Below are 22,314 nucleotides of genomic sequence, written 5' to 3'. Positions count from 1 at the left end.
ATATGCACTAGAAAATTATGAGTTAATTATTATTGAACACTTAAACACAAATATTCAATAGCTAACACTTGGCAAAACTTGACAAATCTTAACATATTAGCAATAAGGATTTCAAAAGTAAGTATTATCATGTTATTTCAAAAAACTTTTTGAAATCTATATTTGAAAACTTATTGAAATGATCTGTATAATAAAAGATATGTTTTGTAAAACAAAGTTGTGGTTCTATTTCACTCTATCATGATGTTTTAAACAAGATTGTGAAAATTATTCTGGATCCTCTGTAATTCATGTTTCTCTGTAACCAGCTATGCTAGCTGAAGGGGGATGTTTTCAGAATAGGAATTTGGAATTTAACCTAAGCCATGTTAGTACTTCGTCAAGAGAACTGAACATCCCATAGCTGCTATTCCAAAGAGATGATTTAAGGAAGACTGAAGTTAATGCAAATTGTATGTTTATACATGTTAAATTATGTAAGAAAGCAATATGAGAGTTAACCTGAGACATAGTAGGTTTTTTTGTTTGTTTGTTTGTTTTAAGAAAAAAAGAAAGGTTACCAAAACACATTTAAGGAGATATGGCTCCCATTGTTTATCATTTTAAATAAGCTTTTTGTGTAAAGTAATTTTAGTCTGAAGAAATCAGATGTGTTTTATGTGGGGTGAAAAAGGAAGCCTCTAGCCTACTGTCCCTTGTTATAATGAGGGATAATTAATTGGTAATTACCAATTTATATATATATTTATATATACTATTGTATATATACATGTACACATCAAAGAACAGTAAGCATGCTCAGTTTTGTTGCCCAAGATGTTTTTTGCAGGGTAGCTGTTTGATACGGAATCATGCAGTCTTGGTAGGCTTGCAGAAACCTAAAGAAAAATCTTGCCACTTTGTCTCCTCTTCCACTTAAGCAGTGGCACGCTACACAGTAAAAATCTGAGTGTTTGAAACCTGGTGAATGAGGGAGGAAAAAAAAAGTCTTCCCTTTTACCTTGAGTGCATCAGCTAACCTATTTCCTCTACTGCTTTTGGACCCTCTGAACACAGTAAGCTCCACTGTTTCCACCAGCCTCATCTGCTAAACGCATCCCTGCATTGTAGGTTGTAGCCAAGTTCAGGCTGAGATGTTTCAGCTTGGGACACATGCTGACACAAGAATCTGTTAAGTATGGGAAGGTTGATTTGAGACTGAATTTTGTGAGCTGTGCTGGTCCTTGATCTACAGCAGTTTTCTAGTGAGCTGGTGCTAACCCAGAAATTCAGAAAGACCTTAACCACAAGCTAAATACTATAAGCAGAGAATATTCCAATTTGCTCATTATTTGCAATCTGTTTTGGAATAGAAGATGGATGGAGTATTTCAACTTGGCTGCATAGTGTTCAGATATGCTTAGTCTGTTCAAGGGAAGAAGTCCATTTTTAAGTGACTTTTATTTTTAGAAAGCTTCTAACAGCAATGAACTGTTAAAAATGCTGTGTACAATGAAATGGACCAGTCCTACGCACCTAGTATACCCCAAATTTACATGGATTTAAAATCATCATCCAGGACAATATTGCAATTTGTAGAGGCATGAGAACTACTTTAGCTCATTGCTGGAATAACTACTGAATGCACCAGCTAGTACAAATTATGGACTATCAGTAAATCATGTACTCCATTTTTAAACAAGCTATTTTTACCCCATCACCATCTTTGTCATTTTGCAGGTGAACTGGAATGCAGAATATGTAAAGGTCAGTTTCTTAAAGAGTATCACTAGATATCACTAGATATCACTAGATATGTATTTGTGCTGTACCTCAAACTACTGTCAAAGGCAAAAACAACATCTGGACATGATAACACTTTACACTGAGGTCCCAGTTTAGCACTTCTAATCATTACTCTATTTCCTCTTAGCTCTGCTGCTACATTTGGAAAAGAATATTGATGTCCTTTTTTCAGGCTGTGTCTCTTCATCTTTCTTGTTTTTCTTTCCAGTGCGTGTTGCTTACACCAGTGATTAAGTATATAGTTTGACGTTCTGTGAAAAAAAAGGCCATAAGAAGCTATGGGCTGTACTTGGAAAAAGGATATCACCAGGATCAGCACTTTGAGTTGCATGTGATCAGGTCAATTTTGCTTTCCATAATGGTATTTAGAAACAAACTGATCTTCATCACAGACTTTAGGGAATACTGCTTTATGCCTGAATAGCTGATACAAGGACACAGTGTTACGATGGACTTGTCTGCAAAACAAAACGTGTATTTTGTTGCTCCTCAAAAAATTTGGCAGCCTGTTCCCTGAGACAACTCCAAGTCAAATGCACGCACTTGTACCCTAGATATTTTACTCTTGATTCTTCTTGTGATGGTGCCTCCATTTGGACACTTCAGAGGCGAGATAGGAACCACCACACAGCTCAGGCCTGTGACTCACTTAGTCTTGCAGTACGAATCAACACTGAGTACTTTAACAGGAGATATGAGAAGTACTGCGGTGCTCTGGTAGTCCCTGTTCTTGCCACAAAGATTTTACTCCAACTGTGAGTAGAGATTGATGTTAAGTGCTAAATTACAAGATTGCTTCCAAACTGTTTGCGTTAATTCTGGAAGCTGTGGAAATTCCTGTCTTGTGTTTGACTGTCTAACTTTGCTAATATAATGTTGTTTTAAACGAATCCCAAGGGCAATTTCATAGTGAACAAAACGAAGCAGAAAATTAAACTTAAATATCCCATGCCATAATGAAAATGAGTGACAGAAACAAGCTTAGCATAGGAAGTATCTCCACATACTCTCATTTTGAGGCAACTTGAGTTTAAACGGCCATAAATTCATAAATTAAAACACAGGTCATGGGGTAAGGACAGATATAGCATGACACTCTTATCCATCCTTGTTTGGTTTTTAGATATTTGTTTAAGTCAATATCTTGACCTCAAACAGATTACTTTCTCATTTCAGCGTTTCCCATTTCCAAGTAAATGTGTAGAAAGGAAGCTGAACAAACATTCACTTTGCAGATGGATGATTTTATTTTATTTTATTTTATTTTATTTTATTTTATTTTTGCATCAGACTAACTCGTACACTGTCTATAAAGGAATGAAATGGTAAATAATAGTATTCTCTGATTTAGGAAATAGAGTTTTTGCTAATCAAGCTCTTGTATGATCCAGTATATGAGCTTGTACTTGAAAGTTGGCTACTTTGGGGATATGCTGTTCCCTGTATATTGATATGTAGAAATACCTTTTGGTGCTTCATTGCCATTTTCTGTCCTAATCTGTGGAATCAGAAGTTGTAGTGAAGTGGATGCTATGCTTGGGAGGAATACTTACTAGAAAGAGCATGCATCTGAGTGCTTGAAAGGACGGATCAGAAGAAAGAGATCTGGGAGTATTTTTTTACATTTATATGAACAGTACTTTATGTGAGATGCTTGCTGTCACCAGTTTAACAAATGTTACCATCCATGTTACCTGTAGTGGTGAGAATTTGAGTACACTTGAATTACCCTGCTCTTAAGGGTTGAACAGTGGAAAAAAAATTACAAGGCCTGTTATAAATGATAACTCTCCTAAGAACGGTGATTATCCTTTTTGCTTTTAAACACGTGACCTCTAATGTTGCATTGACTTTACACTTCCAACAGAGTTCATAATCCACATATGATTTCTTGTAGCACATTTTACACCATTTTTCAGGGGTATGGACAATCTCTCCCCAGTGGTAGTTAAACTGTTCACAATTAATGTCTTACATTGTTGGTTTCTCCATACTGATTTCCAACAGCCCTTTGAAAAGTTTTGCATGCTGACATGATCCTTTGATCTTCTGCATCCAGTTTTAAAATAGAGTAGAAGTAGAGAGGGGGATGAACAGAGAAAATGAGGAGTGTCTGTTTGTCTCAGTTTTATCATTTGCTATTTCCTCAGTGCAGTGAATTTAGTGACTGCCAAATAATAACAATGGAGATTTTTTTCCAAGAAACCTTGAACAACATTGTCTTGTTTACCCAGCGTGATGCCTGGCATCATCAAAGGCAAAAGGTGAAATAGGCGGCAGCCAATATTTTTTTTAAATAATTGATTGGGTGAAGAATGGTTCATAATGCTTTATGATGTGTTTGGTGGATTTTAGAGAACTGATGTCAAAAGCTTGCCTGCACAAAAGCATCTGATTTATCAAGAAGACCATTACAAAGCAGCTGAGTATAGTTAAAATACCATGGGTGGGGAGTGATTATTAGCTTTTTTTTTACTGTGACTTCTCTTTACTCTGACTGTGCTTTTGTGTCTACCTCCTCTTCTGCTGTAAATGTTAAGCTTTGTAATTGTTATTCCATCCTTCTGCCATCCTTGCTTTTCAAACATTGCTGAGCTGACCTATTCTGGTAGAATATCAAAATTGAGATCCCTAAAGGTTTGATGAAAATAAGTAGGTGGGTAGGTGAGAGAGAACATAATAGCAATAAAGGCTGCTTCCCTGGCTCAATCCTTAAGCCATCTTGGGCCCCAACTTGTCTATATCAGAAAGAGGTGTTGTAAAGCACCATGTATGTGCCTCCTCTAAGGCCAGACTTTCTCATCCGCCAGAAACCTTTAGACCTCTGCAGGTCTCTAAGGCCTCTCTAGTTGCAGCCCTAACTCAATTCTAGAGTGGCCTCATGGACTTTCTGGCATGGACTTTCTGTCGATAAGCAGAACAGCACCCTACTGATCCATTGCCAGGGGGATTATTACTGGTGGCAGCCAGTCTGTCCAGCAGCTAGAATCTGAGGTTTCTAAGCAGGGTTTCCATTGTATCCAACAGGCTTTGTGAGCACGAGGCCGTGGCCTGTAGCCCTGCTATGGGAAATGAACGCTGAAGAGTTTGTTTGCACCTTAGAGTTCAAAGCCAGTCAGGCCCATGTTAGAGCTCAATAGGAAATCAGGTTGTGTTAATTTCCCTGAACTTCTTTCAGCAAGTGCATAGTTACCAGAAAACTTTTCAAAATTTGATTAGTTTGGCTGAAGAGAAATGACATGTTTTGGTGGAGACTGAAGCTTTGGCAGGGAGGACAGAAACAATAAGACAGCTCTCTTCAGGAATTATTTATACTGTGCTCACAAGTGGACCACTCCATGCTAGTGTTTTGTAAGGCAGTCCTCAGAAAATCAAGCAGGAATGATTTGTTTTGCCATTTAAACAGAGCGGGTTGCAAAACACAACTTGTCTTTCTCCTATTCTGGATTTTTTTTTTCCATTTCTATATTGTTTCTGTATCGTCATGCATACACACTGCTCTAGCTGTTTTTTTCCGGAACCTGCCTCTCCTGGGTATCCATCCCTTTGCTCCATGACATGCTGTTGCCCTCCACAGGATTTCCAGGCATTACAATGAGGCTCAGCCACCAATAGCACAAAGTACAGCTACCCATAGTCAGGCCCCAGCTGGCTACTGCACACTGTGTTTCTAATCTCACCTCTCCCAGGGACTGAATTGCTCAATCTTGCCCAAGTATTTGACTCTGGATTCTTTCATCAGATGCCTTTGTGAGGGCAGTGTGATAAGTAATGGATGCACTGTCAGTCTGGGGGGATTTGTCAGATTATATACAATGGGGTTCTGCTGACCCAATAACCTAACTCCAGGATCCATGAACCACACCTTCTCCCCAGAGAGGCTTCCTTTTTCCTTTTAAAAAATATATTCTGACACATTTTTGGCTATTATATTTTAGTATGTCTCTGTTGGGCATCTTAACTACCATTTTATTCATGTACTGAGCACGCATCAAGCTACAGCCACTATTACTATCACACAATCAAATGTACAACATTGAATGCCATACTTTGGCTGTTTTCCAGCATGCATCCTCATTGCATGAGTCTCTTTATTACACAGGGTCACCTGCCAAGAATATCATGCTGCCATAACAGATTTACAATCAGCAGTCATTTTGCTCTTTCCTTTCAGGTTCCACAGCTGTCAGTTGCATGCAGTTGTCCACCCATCCAGTTTATGTCCTTTCTCCAATAGTACGTGCACTTCATACAGCTAGAGAATAGACAGGATTTCTGATTTTAAGTTTGAATAACAAATTCATTTTAGTACCAGCCTTCATTTAATAGTTTGGCTTGATCTCATTTTTTGTAGCCTACAAATGAAAACAGTGAAATGGGGAGAAAACAAAAACAGTTATTGATCATTAACTAGATTATGGACAAAGTCTTTTTCCATAGATTGAAAATTTTTATTATATGAACTCTTTCACTTCACAAAAATGCATCTAGACATACACAATCTCACATATACACTCCTGCCTTTCCAACATGTTTACATTTTTAGTTCCAGTTCACAACACTCTGTCGGTTCCTAAGCAGTGCTCATTCTTTATTTATGCCCAAGACACAAGCAAACAAAATTCCTTCAAACATCTTTCTGAATTAGTGGAGAGATGACAGTGAAAAAAAAAAAAAAAAAAAAGCAAAACAATTAAATTCTCTCCCACTTAAATGAAAATTTTACTGAGGCTTGTTTTGTTACATACTGTTATAGTGAAAACAGATGATATTTGAAACTTGGCTTTGAAGCAATCCTCCCTTCAGCCTCCACAGGCAACCAGACATTCCCCCTCTGCACATCACTTCCAACAGCTATTTAGCGCAGAATATTTTCATGTTTATCCTCCAGACAAATTATAATTGCTGATCTTAAGTCATTTGTGTACTAAGAAAACGATGTGTTGTCAACCCCAAATCTCACTACTCTTTATAAATCCTTTCAGAGAGAAATAAGTGAAACGAAGAGAGAATTCATTGCATTACTTCCTTTTCTTTTAAAACATGAGGATGGCTGCAGCAGAATCAGCTCCTCAGTGGAAAGTGCCTCAGTGAGCAACACGTACAATTGGCCTGCTCAGGCTCACCCCAAAGAGCTCTGGTGACTTGCGTACTGCCCAGGCAGAGGGAGCTGACACAACTGCTGACGCTGAAAGAGCAGATGTGGGATATACCTCCTCTAAACTGTGTTCTTAACAAAATGACTGTGAACCATTTATCAAAATGTTTAACTTGTTTTGATAGCTGGACTAAATTGTAAACAAATGGTAACCACATGTTATTTACGGCAATTTTGCTTTGTTTGGTTTTATGACAGCATTTACACAGTGTTTTATGCAACCTTAGTGACCTACATAAGGTTTTGGTCTACAAGTTACACTCTTCTTCTCCAAAAACAAAGAATTAGCAAAATAGATGATGGCAGGGATTGTTTTTAGCCATAGCAGCTGGTAATTTGATGAGGAAAAAGAAGAAAAAAAAAAAAAACAGTAAAATTTGTTTGGTGTTTTCAGAGATCAGAAATTCTCTTTTCTGCTGTCTTGAGGGCCTTTAAAAATAACCAAGCTTGTTTTTGAAGTTCATTAAGTCATGAGGTGATAGCAATACACATTACCACTCCTAATTTCAAGTAATTTCCCCTAATTCCTGCCATCACAAACCATTTCCTGGCTTCTCCTCACCTTGCTCTGAAATGTGTGGGTTTTTTTGGTTTATGGTTTTTTGTTTCTCAAGTTTGGGAAGAACGGGGGAACATTGTGATGAAACCTTCTGTAAAATCACTGAAACCATTACACCACAGTTACAGCTCTGCTCTATTTGTCTTTAGTCACAAGCCAAGATCAGATGGGTCTAGATCAGAAAAGAAGAAACAGGGAAGGGGTAAACCACATAAAAGTTTTTCTCCATCGTAGCACTTCAATTCAAAGGTCCTGGAGGGAAATCACAAATATATTAGCTCAGCCTTGCAAAAATCTTCCCTTAACAAAACAAATGTGAAAATAAATAAATAAACAAATAAGTAAATAGGTATATAAATAAATATTTCCCAAACCAAAACAGTGGGGCGTGCAATATCTGAATTATTACATAGTCATGTTGGAAAAGTAGTAGCTGAATAATTTTGTGGCTTGGTGGTTGTTTTCAAGACTGTTTTGTAAAGTTGCATGAGAGGAAACGGAAAACTTGGTTAGGATTTGTAAATAGAAAACATCCTAAGGCTGCTGTCCCTTTCCTCTTCTCCTGGATCATGGAAGCCACCTGTGATTCCGTTTGTAAATGTTCTGTGTTTTGTGCAAATGAAGGAAGAAAGGAAAAAAGAACAATAATTGCTGAACAGAATGCAGGCAATAAATATTTCTCAATGTATTTAATTTTCCAGGAGGGAGGGCTCCATCTTTTTGACCTCTGGTAGATGGGGAGGGGAGAGCTACTGCGGCTTTATGCACCCTTGGCGCCATTTTACTTACCAAGATGACATACTTACACATGAACTGTGGATAAAAGAAACACTTCTTGTAAAATTTCTCAGTGCCACTCTATGACTTTAAAGAGCTACATGCTCAAGGTATTTCAGTGAAAGGCAAAGGATTGAATCACTGACAAAAGCCGTCTTTTGCCCATGGTTAAATCAGTCACAGCTTAAACAAAAGATAAACTTGCAGAGTCTGTCGTAAGAGTCCCTTTCATTCCAAGTACCCAGTTTAATTTCTTGACTCACAGGCTGTCACAGTTTTCATTCCTTGTAATCCTTTTCTGCATGAGCTTCATTTGCATAAACAGTCCCATGGTAATTGTAGTAATGATGTTCAGCTCTCTAAACTGGAGTGTTCATCCATATTGCTCAAAAGTACGTCAGCTCTGACTACGACTGTGCCACACGCGACCTGAAACTCCTCCTGCTCCATCACCCTGTCATGGTGAGCCTGAGTTTAGTGCTACAACCTGAGTCGATTTTCAGCTCACGTTTCTTTGATAGGAATGACTGGGTCTCCCAGGGAAGGAAAGAGTGACCATCTGACTCCTTTTACTTCCTCAGAATCTTTCACAAAACCTCACTACCCTTCCTGGTCACTCCTTTCCATTTTTCCCCTCCTTCTTGGTTCCATTTCTTGAAAATTGGCACAAAAGGATTCATTAAAATTTCAGAGCCACTTAAAGCAGAATTTTAGAGCTGCCATGCTTCAACTCTTGGGGTGAAATGTTCTTGGGTTAGTTTGTTTCTGTCAAGTTTCGTTCAAAACAACTTCTTAAGACAAGTTAAGGAGAAAAAGTCAGTTGTTTTCGTCTGTATTTTTAAAAAATGTATGTTTTTGACAAGATGGAGTCCTCATGTTTAGATCAGAGAGGAGGCCTCTGGCAGGGATCAGAAGGGGCAGGTCTACTTCCCCTAAGGGAGGACGAGCAGGAGCAGAGGCTGGTGGCAAGGCAGGAGCAGGCCATGGAGCTCACCAGCAAGGGCTGGTCAGTTCCACAGCTCCCAGCGAGGAGAGCAGGAAGGGCCTGGTGACAGCAGCCAAGATTGACCAAGGGTCCAAAACACCAGGCAAGCCTATAGAGATGAGACAGGTCTGAGGCCAAGCTGAGCCTCCAAGTCAGGATCAGTTCCCCTCAGCTTAAAAGCATCAGAGTGCCATGTACAAAAGCCATAAAATCAATGGGTGCCCCATGCCATTGCCCAGAAAGGAGAATGAACCATGAGGCTCCCTATGGGCATACAGGGCTTAATCATACACTTAAGGCCCAAATCACAGTCTATTTGCAGAGGAGGTTCAGGCTGTACTGTCACACAGGTAGCTTTAAAACTGGCAAATTGCAGCTTGACGTTTATGGGAAAAAACGCATGATGGTTGCAAAGCCCAGTTTTGGCTTGAAATTTTAATACGTATAAGCAGCAGAGACTAAGAGAAAAGGATTGACTCATTCTTCTTGTGTGGGGAAGGATAGTGTGGAAAAGATACCGAATAACACCTAATAAAAAATGGGCAGCAGTGCATATAAATTAGATGTTGGGAAGAGGGCTGGTAAAGCTTTATTTTTTGGCATTAATAGCACACACCGAAAGGCTGTCTGAGTATTGGAGGGGTTTCTTGAAAGAAAACTGAAAACTCCAATTGTAATAAAAGGAAATGGTTTTCTGACAGAGCAGTAAAAAGGTGCAACAACAGATGCCCTGATAAACATACCTAGTTGCCACAGGCACCTACAATGCATCCTCTAAACACATTTTTTGGCAGACAAAGTGGAAAAAAAAAAAAAGGAAAGAAAGAAAAATCTAGGATTAAAGAAAATTGTATCCCACTTTGAAAGTTTGGAGAATGCGTGAATGGTATAAATTGTGTATCTTGGCCATCCCCAAATATATAGGCAGGCACTTGAGGAAATGAGTTAGAACTGCATTTCCTCATAGTCAAAACTCAGTTGCAGCCTTTAGTAAACTTGTATTTTTCCATCTAGCATGGTTAGTGACTTGAATTCTTAATAAAAAAATAAGATATTGACAAGTAATAAAAGACAGAGTGGTGATGTTTGTCTCATACAGTAGCACATTTTCTGTAATTATTTAGGTGGAAACACAGAGATACTAAAAGTTTTTTTTCCTAAAATCACAACATACAAACTAACAAGCAATCTAATCAAATGACAACCAGAAGGGATTTGTGTCATTCATTTCAGCTTTATGGGGGCACTGGCTTGAGTTCCACAAATGCAAAAATATTAGCCTTTGTGTAGATATTTTGTGTTCAGTGAGTGAATTCCATTTATCTGACAAAATGAATGTTTGAAAGATTTAATGGAAAGATCCAGAAAGAACATTTTTTTTAACCAGTTTTCTGGTTTTGAAAGACTTTAAAGTACTTGGAAGGAGGTATAATTGATTTGCGTGAAACTTTAAAAGAGTAATTTTTGTCACATTTCCTTTGGAATATTATGATTTTTTATGGTCAGTCAGAAATAGTAGCGTAAAGCTGCTAAGATTGCCTTAATGAAGATATAATGTATTTTGCTCTTTTTGTATTACACCGTGAGATGTTTTGGCTTTCTTTTTAACCCCAAATGTCTTAAATTGAAAATAGGAGTCAAGAGACTTGTATTTGTTTTACATATGTAGCTTTTTATATAAATTTATACTTAATCCAGAAGCAGTTTATTACCAAAGAGGACTCAATGGTGAAGAGAATCTGTATTTTATCTCATATTTAAAACACGGAAATAGAAAATATTATGTTACATGATTTTGCCTATTAAAAAAAAAATAAGTCTTGCTAGTTTTTATTAGGATCATCAACATAATATTTGTACCATCTGTTTAGTATCTTTCCTACCATCCTTGCAGTAAAAGGACCAGTACTTGCAAAAGGATGGACTAGGTTGCACCAGAGAAGACATTGCAGATTTGCCAAGTTCTACAGATCATCCTGTTCTTCCCTTTTCTCATCTACATAGAAGATGATTTCTATGTATATGAGAAAGGTTCAAGGAAAAAGTGTGATTACGTAACAGTGTCTTGCAGGTATGAATGCTTTGCTTTTTTGACATCACTTGCTCTGATCATACACTCATCATGGCAAGACAGAGAGAGGGCAGCTTAGGCCAGCATGATTAACATTATAAGATCCCATGAAAGTGTGGGTACAGCAGAAAGTGTGAGTTCCCACTCAGGAAAAACTTTGTCCCACATCAGCACATGTACATGTGGCTAGATGGTGACTCCTCCAATAATTTTCTTGGCATCACCTGTTTTAAAATAACAAGCATAATAATACTTAAATTGTTGCAAAAGTGAAGACATGCTACGTAAACAGAGATGAACACATCTGACTGCTTCAATACAGTTCGGCAAACATATGACAAAATATGAAATTCTGAATATCTCAAGAGACAGGAGCTTTTCTGCTGTCAAATCACTGTAAGGAGCTCTAAAAAGATTTAATGTTAAATTTTCAGTTGTGTTTTTGTTAGATGTCCTGACTTGGCAGTGTTCAGTTCCAAAAGTGCCTGGTTTTGGTACAAATGACTCATAAATAAAATCTTACTGTAGAAGCTTAAAAGCTGGCACATAGTTTTCCACAAAGCAAAATCATAAGGAACTTATTCTCAAGTGGTAATATAAACACTAGAGTAAAAGCACAGGGTGACTGGGGGTGGGACAGAGGAGAGTTAATTGCCTTAGTGCAAAAGTCTAAATTTCAATTTTTTTTTTCCTTTTTGCTTCTTTACTGCTTATTTTAAAGGCAACCAGCCCAAAAGTGTTAAAAAATCACATTCAAATAGAACAAATTCAGTGTTTAAAATTTTTGTGTTCCTTTGTTTCAATCACAGACACAGACCTTGGGTCAAGGACTCCTATGGTTAAAGGTACCAAGCAATGTGTCAGACTAGTCAGTAAAAAAGCTTTCCTGATAGGAGGAGAACCAAATTTTGCTGCTTTATGTTAATAAATGAGGACTGAAAACAAGCTCTTACAGAATTTCTGGTTTCCCACATTTCAGACCTTTCCAGACAATTAATGGTTCTCAGACTTCAATTTCTGCTGAAAGTACAAAATTCCAAAACTAAATTTTATATTTTGCAACAATTGCCTCCCATTGATTTAGGTACACCAGAGGCAGGACAAGTACAAGTCCTCATGGAGTGAGGGCTTCAGGGTCACCAGAGCTTGAGCTGAAATTTGGTCTCGTGTGCCAGAACAGGTCTGTGCCCAAGATTTGAAAAGGAGTCATGTTGCTTAGCCACTCTAACTGTTATCAGCAATATACCAAAAACTAAGCAAGCAGGAACAAGAGCAGGAGCTTACAAGAGAAATGGTTTCTTGCACACCACATCTACAGTAATGAAGAATGGAAGTTAGGATGAGGACAGCAGCGAAGACTGGCTTGTCTTCAAAGTGTACCACAATAACATCTACTCCGCTTTTGATCTTGCTGTGCTCGGCTCTGACTAATGGCACAAATCTTTATACCAGACTGGAGCCTGCAGGTGCCTCTCCCAGGCACCACTTGCCAAGATTGCTCTGGGGATGGACCCATGCAGCCCTCCCACTGCCTTGCAGCAAGCTGCCCTGTCCTTTGATGCCCACCAGCCATTGCTGGAGCCCAGGCCTGCAGTTTCTTTAAAACCGCAACTGGAACCCTGTTTCAGTGAATTCAGATAAAGTAAATGTAGCGTGGTTCCATCCTTCCTGCTACTGTTGCACTGGGCAAACCTGTCCTCATTCATGTGCCTGCAAAACTTTGAAAAATAACACCACCGGCCTCCAAATTATAAAAGCAAATATTCAGAGAGCAAATTTGCTTTCCAGTCAAATGGAGAGAATTACTCAAATTCTCTTTTCTTTTTTTTTTTTTTTTAATTATTGATCTGTCAGCATATTGACGTTTTGGAAATACACTACGTAAAGTTTTGCCCATTATTTTAAATAAATTAAATTAAAATACAGACAGTGTGAAATAGAGCCTGTATTCCCCAGGTAAAGTGTTAGTGCCCCTGGAAAAACATATTATTTCCACATTTCCTGCAGGCAATTTGCAGTAGCTGATTACATAGTAAGGACAAAAAATACATTTCCTGAACTACATTCTGTAAACCAAACTGAATGCAATACCTAAAGCACTACAAAAAGAACTCGCTTTTCTGAAAAACAACTGAGAGAAAAAATATTCCTAATCAGTGATAATTTTAAAAGTTAAAGCAATGAACTACCGTCAACTTCACAATTTTGTCCTTGCCTGCCAGGAGCTTGGAGTATTGGAGGTTCTGAGGGTGGCCCACAAACTCTTCTTGGGAATCACTTTTCCAAACTGTAACTGAAATTATGACAATTTATAACTCCAATTTGCCATCTATATGAAAGGCAGAAATGTAATATCACTGCAACTCTTCATGGGTTATTTTTTTGTACAGGGACAGCTGACATTCTTGTTGTCTCCCTGATGAACGGCTGTGAATGAGTGCAGTGTCTGCAGCTACAGCTGGTTATCGATTTACTTGGATAGGGAAATACTGATGGACTTGACTTTCCTTTGAAACCTGAAGAATGCAAAGTCAGCGTTGTGACAGCTGTGCTTCTGCTCACGTTTTGAACAAACTTTGTTTTGGATTCCTGGGCCTGACTGCTTCTTAGCTATGTATTTATTTTACACTTTAAAGTTCATGTTAGAAGATAGGTGCTCCTGCCTCTTTTTTCAACATTTTGTTATAAACAAATCTCAGCATCATACAAAGTTCATGGAGTTTACAGTTTAATTTTCTTCATTTGTTTGGCCTGTCTCCAGAAAAGAACTAAATACGTTCTTTTAAGTTCTTGTGTTTAGGTGTATTCTTTCAGAATGAATGGGCTTTGCTGCCCAGACTGTTGCCATTTGGAAAAAAAAAAAAAAAAAAAAGAGTAATTCCTATAAAGACCAGCTTTATTTCATCTGATGAGGTGTAGCCTGGTGTACAGATAGTTAAGGATAGTGGCATCATCCCAAACTCCCTTACTCCCTGAGAAGACTTTCCTTTGCTTTAATAACCTTGTCTACTATAGTGTTTTTCTAGTGTACTCTAGTTGAATTCTGCTGACCAAAGATGCAGATTTCCATGAGGAAAGCTTGTCACCTGTCCTTCTTACGAACTGCTGCAGGAACCAAAGGTTTAGTACTGAACAGTATCAGGTTGCATATAACATAGCCGGAGGGAATTTCTTCATTGCTACTTTCACCATTATGCATCCATACTAAGACCAGGAGATCTGTTTTCTGTGTGGTGGTGTTACTTCTTTCACAGGTGACAACTTAAACCTCATGAACATAAGCAGCAAATGTACTTTGTTCTAAGAGCACAGGAGCATGAGTGCCAACATAAAGCATGCAGAGAACAACCAGGTGGTGAGACCCAGTCAGCACAGGTTTATGAAAGGCAGATCCTGCTTGACTAACCTGAGCTCCTTCTATGATAAGATGATATGCATAGTGGATGAGGAAAAGGCTGAGAGTGTTGTTCACTTGGACTTCAGCAAAGTGTTTGATGCTCTTTCCCTCAGACTTCACCCAGAGAAAGTGGCTGCTGGTGGCTTGGTGGATGTACTGTTGGCTGGGTAAAAAACAGCTGGGGGCTGGGCCCAAAGGGGCCTTGTGAGAGGACTCAGATCCAGTCGGTGGCTGGTCACAAGTGGTGCTCCCCAGGGCTCAGTCTTGGGGACAGTTTTGTTTTATGTTTTTATCAATGTCTTGATGAGGGGATGTAGAGCACCCTCAGTAATTTGGAGATGACACTGAGGTGGGTGGACGCATGGATCTACCTGAGGGTAGGAGGGGTCTGGATGGGACGAGTCAATGGGCCACATCCAACTGTGCCTTCAACAAGGCCAAGTGCCAGGTGCTGCCCCTGGGCCGTAACAACCCCAAGCTTCAGGTTGTACATAAAAGGGTTGTTATAAAGCTGCCCAGCAGACAAGGACCTGGGGGTGTTGGTCAACAGCCACCTGAACACGAGCCAGCAGTGTGTTCAGGTGGCCGGGAAGGCCAGTGGTGTCCTGGCCTGCATCAGCTGTAGAGTGGCCAGCAGGACGAGGGAGGTGACTGTCCCTCTGTGCTTGGCATGGAGGGATTGCCCTTCAGGTATTGCCTTCAGCTTTGGGCCCCTCACCACAAGAAGGGTATTGGATTGCTTGAGCATGTGCAGAGAACAGCAACGAAACTGGTGAAGGGACTAGAAAACAAGTTATGAGGAGCGCCTGGGGGAGCGAGAGCTGTTTATTCTGGAGAAGACTAAAGGCCTGAGGGGAGGCCCCATCACTCTCTCCAACTACCTGAAATGAGGCTGCAGCAAAGAGGTGTCAGTCTCTTTTCTCAGGTGAAAAGTGACAGGGCTTGAGGAAATGGCCTCAGGTTGTGCCAGTGAGTTTAGATTAGATATCAGGAAAAAATTCTTCATGTAAAGGGTGGTTAGGCACTGGAACAGGCTGCCCAGGGAAGTCATGGAGTTGCCATCTGTGGAAGTATTTAAGAGATGTGTGGATGACGTGGACATGGTTTAGCAGTGGATTTGGTAGTTCTAGGTTATGGTTGGACTTGATGATATTCTGGGTCTTTTCCAACCTAAATGATTCTATGATCCTATGAAAGCCTATGGAGTGGGTAATGGAGAAGGGAAACTGTACTTTTTGGGATGACCTCCTAAAAAAATGAAAGTGCTTTGAAGCCCATGTTCTTAATAGCCTCCAAGGGCTTCATCTGCATGAATACTGAAACCTTGCTGTCCTTAAGAGCTCCAGAAGATGGGATTTATCTGCTTTGGTCCATGCTCTCAAAAGACTTTTCCTAATCTAATACAATCACAGCATAATCTGAGGAGTTTGTTTTTGCCATTTTGCTTGATTTTGGGCCATCTACTCTCTAATTTTCTGTTCCTATGTAGCATAGAATAATTTAAAATACTAGACTGATACAAAGGAGAAAAAAAAAAAAAGAAAAAAGAAAGGAGAAAGTAACCTTTTAGAAAACAAAGACAAATATCAATTGATTTTACATGAGATGCAGAAACATAAGTCATTCAAAAGGATGTTATACAAAGGATAGCTTCAAAACTTTTCACTCAGCAGTCATTGTTCATAAATCTGGATACATGATCCAGGTGATATTTGCATAGTTCTGGTTGCTACCTAATGAGGTAAGACATAGTTTTGAAGTTATTCCAATAACTAGGACAAAGATGAGATCACTTATGCTGACTGGCCTGATGAAGACAGCTGTCTAAGACTTCTACATTTTCAGCTTTATAAATGCTAAAAATTTTTCCCACCAAGTCCGATAGGCATTTTGACACTGTTGTCATAATGGTATCAGCAAGCTCTTTTGTGAACTGTGAAGTTCTTGGCAGACTGCAATTGAGCACAAAACTAGTTTTGGCTCTGGGTTCTCTTGCAAATTAATATGTTTTTGTCAGTTTTGCTTCACATGAAACACTATTTCTGGATAAGAGAGTGAAAATGATAAATCACATGCCAGCTGTAATCAGCTAATGAACTCAGTGTGACAAGGTAGATAGCCCAAGTCTCTTGGTGCCATCCAGCTTGATCTTTGTGACAGCCTGAAAGTACCATTGTATGGTACAGATAGTTCATTCTTCTCAGAAGAAGCTCATGTTTATTTATTATTTTACATCAGTGCATAGAACTCATGGCCAGGCCTACAAACCTAGGCACAACTATAAACACGGATGTATTTGCAGGACAGGAGAAAATTTAGTTAATGCATTCAACTGCTGGACAGGTGTTGACAAACAGAAAAAAACAATCATGCAGACCAGCCCATCAGCAATGTGCATTCATGGTGAATTTACCTAGTAAGTAGCACCCTAAAAAAGGGTGTCTGTAAATACTGCTGTTTACTTGACTCATAAGTAACTGTCAACCAAAAATATATTTTTTATTTTTTTCCCCCTGCAAATGGCTCTCGAAGGCCTTTTCAAGGTAGTAAACACTGAGCAGATAAGCATGGCAGGAACAGAATGTGATTTAAATCCAAGTGGAGTGGAAAGATTCCACAGGATGTCGGTGTTTTTGAATAAGCCCTCGAGTAAACATCGTTCTTAACACAGTCATTACCAGTTAGCATGGTTGGATCTCGATGTCCTCCTGATGCCAAAAGGAAGGACTCCCAGTCTCTGCTCCTTCTCTCTAATGAATCTGAAAAGGGTGACTGCTAAGCTCAGACTAATTCTCCATCACTCCTAATTGCACCATTATCACCCATAAGGAACCCATTAATGTGGAAGAGGTTTTGAAATCAAAGTCTCCCTTTTCAGAGCCCTGATCTAGGAATGCTTTACGGGTATATGCCAGCTCAAGAATCAGATTCATTTTGGTTCTGGGAACCAAACCACAGCCTCTGAAAAACAATGGAATTCAAGGCTTGTTCCAGAAAGTTAAGCAACAGCCTCAGCTCTTTGCTAAAAGAGGGCTAATAAGGTTTGATGTAACATCAGAGGAGCTAATTCAGATCTAATAACAATAGTTGTTTTTTGAACATTTTAGCCTTAACACAAACAATTTCTCACTTCATAATTTTCCTTCCTAGGGCCTTATTTTGGAATATTATACAGGCAGATGTCCTACTTAACAGGAGACCCCTCATATTCTGCCAATTTCCAGCTATGTTTAAGTATTTATTGATTGAGAACATTTCAACCATTAGGCAAAGAATCCTCTCTTTCTGTGTGGGATGCCAGATGTCAGCTGCAGCATGATCCGCAGAAAGACAAGCTGTCTTACGGCTACCTGGGCAGTAGTATGATGGGATTAGTCATTTCTGCCTTACTTGAAACAGCACTATCCCTATTTAAATGTTAGGAAATAATGAGCTGTATGCTAAGCAGCTTGTTACGCACAGAGTTGAGTGGCAGAGGAAAACTGCAGTTTGCACTGCATCTGCCCAAGAGTTACTGTGAACAATAAGGAAAATCCAAAAAAGCATTGAACACTAAATGATAGCAAGGGAATGGATATTTCAGAACATGACTGGATCTGTATTTCAGGTTAAAGCGGATTCGTTACAGAAACATTTGCTCTCCTCACTGTAACTTTAGATGCAAGAAGTAGTCAGCTCTTCTGACCTTTATAAGCAGCCAGGAAATAGCATAAGCTTAATTCATTTCAGTTTGTTTTAAAATTGCAGTTCTGATAAGGGGTGGAAGGAAAGGTGGTGGGGGAAAGATGACACCAATCTGTATCCTTAAAAAATAAAAAATAAAAACATAAAAATAAAAAAAAAAAGTAAAGGAAAAAAAAAAAAAGTGACAAAAATGGCTAGGTTTCCTGAAAGGAACTTTCATTGGAATTCATGTCCTGTTTAGAGAATCTGCTGTAAACTTCAGCCTCTATAGCTTCCTGTTTACATTCTGCACAGTTCTGGTGTAGCCGTATGTAACTGAAACAAAGCAAGCTCTGTGCGTGTGTTATACACAGCACTGGAAGGAACACAAGCTGCAAATGAGGTTGTTTTAAGAACAGGTTTTGTGATTATGCTTTAATTACCAGCGATTCAGCTAGTCTCTGTTCAAATTTGTGCAAATCTCAAATGAGTAAACTGGTTAAAAAAAAAGTATTTTAAAATCCTAGGAAGTTAAAGGCACTAAAGTGGCCATAAATAAACTCTAAAGGAGAGTAAAACTAGATGTTGAAATACAGACTCCCCAGATATGTTGGACAAGAGCCTACAAAAGCCTTCAAAAGAATTTTCTTCAAAACAGTATGAAAGTTAACAGGAAACTCTCTATAGGAGACTTCATGATAATTATAAAGATGTTGTCTGGCACCTTATGAATAATGTGTTCCCTTGTATAAAGAAAACAACACTGACAATTCACAATAACCCAAAAATAAATGATTGGGACACCAACAAATACATGCTACGGGGTAAGCTCAGATTAGCAGTATTTTACGTCGAACAGTGGTTTAGCTGCAGACTGACAGAGCTACTGCCTGTGCAGCATATCCAGGAGATGAGAATTAATTCCATAGGTTTGGCTGGATGAAGTACAACAGCGCATTTGCTGGATCTTAATGCAGCCCAGGATAAACTGAGATAAGAAGAGCCATCTCCTCCCTTTTCTGCTGGAGCTGCCATCCTCCTTCTGACTGTTGACAGATGCTTTAAGACTTCATTACACACGCTATGATCAGTGGTCATTTACCTTGTGGCCCTTCCAGTTGCATCAGCATAGTCCTCACCCCTTTCCTCCCCAGATCAGAACTGGTCCTCAGCTGAGGTTTGTAACTTTGCATCTGCTTTATGTCCAGTTTAACTCATCCCTTCACACCATCCCCACTTAATTTATTGTTGTTGTTGTTGTTATTATGATCCCACTGAGGTTTCTGTTTTCCCACCTTGTCATGCGAGGGGCTCCTGTGCACTCCTTGAGATGTATTTCAGCTACCACTTAGCTGCTGGGCGTGGAGGAGACCTCACAGGCCAGAAATCCTCCTTGCACCTGCAGTGACACCGTTTTCAGATGCTTCCACGCGACACTGGAGACAGGAGCAGAGCTCCCCAGACATCTCTCTATGTGTAACTGACTCCTCAGTGTTTCATTTCAGAGCTCTCTTTCTCTTCCAGTTCTTCCATCTTGTTGGAAGAAAAAAAAAAAAAAAAAACTTTTGAAACTGCAGAACAAGTTGGTGTCACCCCTCCAGAAGCTACACAGGGACCTTTACATGCAACCATGATCTGATATCCCAAAATCTTTACTGAAAACCCACAGATGGGCAAAATCTTTCTGTCTCTGACCTATCTGCTGCATGTCAACAGCAGGTATCTCCTCTCCAGGTCCTTTGACTGCAGTTACAGGATAACTTCATTCCTGTGAAACCTACCAAGCGCTTGATCTTTAGTATCAGGAAACAGATAACTGGAGAACAAGTGCTTTCTGCTTCCTTTAAGTAATTTGCTGTCATTTAGTATCCCTGATAGTATATTCATTATGTGATAATACAGAGTTCTTTATTTTTTTCCACTGAGGCCAGGGGAAGTGAGGTGTTCATTTCCATCAGCTTTGAGTCAAACCGTCTTAGTCCTACCTTTTCCTTCCCCTATTTTCTTATGTGGGGACTCTCCTCTTTCTTACCTGTTCTCTCAGCTTCTGAACATTAATTCTGTGTCTGAATTTTCCTGTTCTTAGAGCAAGTGACAAAAATGCAGAAGAACTGCCGATTCTTAAAGTTACATAACTTATTGTAAGAGAAAATCACCCATCTCCAGCTGACTTTCAAGAAAATCAGATCACTAATTCTCATCTTGCCGCTAACTGCTCCCATGATTTATGGGGTGCTTTCAATAACCCATCCATGGTACCGCTAGGATTTTGGTTTCTGAGATCTCTGTTTTTCCAGAACCCAGACACACGCACAGAGGCAGCCGGTCTATCCTTTCTAGAAAGGCGGGAGGGACGAGTCCATCACCAGACCTGAGTTGAATGCTTGCTGCCTGCACAGCGTTTTCTGTTTGCTGAATTTAACCAGGTGGTTTGAGAGTCATTGCCTTTTCATCCCATCCCCATATCTAGTAAGACTCAGCAGTCTGCAGGGCTGCATTTTTATTCCACATTCTTATATACATGTATTCTTTTATTTATCTGTTTATGCATTTGTCCATGTTGAATTTTATCTGACATTGCAACGAAGAGTTTCCAAGCCTGTCTTTGTTTAGTTTCCTTTCACTCCTCTTTTGGCCTAACATTGTTAAATATTTTTGCAACCAGAAGGTATTTTTGGAGTGAATATACTGCCATGACTCTCTGTTTTCAATGGCAATGCTCAGTTCTGGCTGCCATGAGCAGACATAAGATGCCATGTAAAACTGCAAGTTGATTTAAAAAAAAATCTGATTATATAATGTTATACCATTCCTTTTGGTTGAAATTCCAGGAAAGTAGCAATAGGGATTTTGTATTGCCTACCCTAAACAGTAAGCATGTTTAAAATTCAGTTCACGACTAAAAAGCTACACTAATACAATAAAAACGTTCAAATTTTAAAGCTGTTTGGCAAGGAAAGGTACTGAAAAAATGTCAGTTTCGCCCTTTGACAGCACTGGCAATCACCCTCTAAACTCTGCTATAATACTATAATTGCCCCGAATATTTGGTGTAAACACTTTTAAACTAAGCAGCCATGCCAGCTGTAGGCAGGATCTTGGTTCAGAGTTGATTTTGGTAGGCAGTCAGGTCAGAGAGCCCCCATGACTTACTACCTGCATAGGTTTAAATTCCCCAGGCATTGCATGGAGACCACAAAATGGAGGAAAGTAAGGCTAATTTGTTGACTGTCATGAAGAAGGATGATTTCTGGAACAGAATCATAGAAACCACATCCTAATACTAACATACTCGGAGAGCTGTTTGCCAATACAATTTGTGTGAATTGAGTATTATGTAACACAGAATGACAGAGGACAAAGGGAGAAATAAGAAATGGCGCCATCTCTGTGCCCCCAAAACCAACACGAACCCATGCCAATGGAAAGCTTCCACACTCCTGAGAAAATGAGTGCTTTCTGAACCCTGGCTCCCATTTCCTCAGTTGCTTCAAAGGCTGTTACAGCTACTTGGGGACTTCTCACATCTTGCCACACTGTGATGAGCTCTACACACAATAGCTTTTGCACTGAATTTTGAATTAAATTTTATTAGAGACTTAGTCAAAACAACATCCTTTTGCAATCTGTGGTATTGGTATACCTCAGGTTTGAACACTTCATTTTGAACAGTCCATTTCCAGTTTTTCAACATGAAAACGTGTTGGGCTTAAGAATCTGGAGTGGAATAAGCAGATAGTTTTAGCACTTGACATCTCCTTCAAACTCCTAACAGAGAAATAATTTCTTTTCCAGACCCACGCCGAGGTTATCCTACTGACTCCAGAAGCTATCCAGAAAACATCCCCAGGCCCCATGGGGATGTTTTGCACTTGCAAAATGTATGCACTTGCAGAGCAGTAGAAATACCAACCATTGA

At 39.4% G+C, this 22,314-nt stretch overlaps 1 protein-coding gene across 1 annotated transcript in view; it reads left to right on the top strand.

The window, feature by feature from the left end:
- Nucleotides 1-22,314, top strand: part of WASHC3 (WASH complex subunit 3) — a 57,090-nt gene that overhangs the window by 16,236 nt on the left and 18,540 nt on the right. The window lies entirely within an intron of this gene.

Source organism: Anas acuta, chromosome 1 (genome assembly GCF_963932015.1).
Source record: "Anas acuta chromosome 1, bAnaAcu1.1, whole genome shotgun sequence".
Classification (NCBI taxonomy): Eukaryota; Metazoa; Chordata; class Aves; order Anseriformes; family Anatidae; genus Anas; species Anas acuta.
The sequence above is the reverse complement of the archived record's forward strand: the minus strand, read 5'-3'. Positions and strand labels throughout refer to the sequence as shown.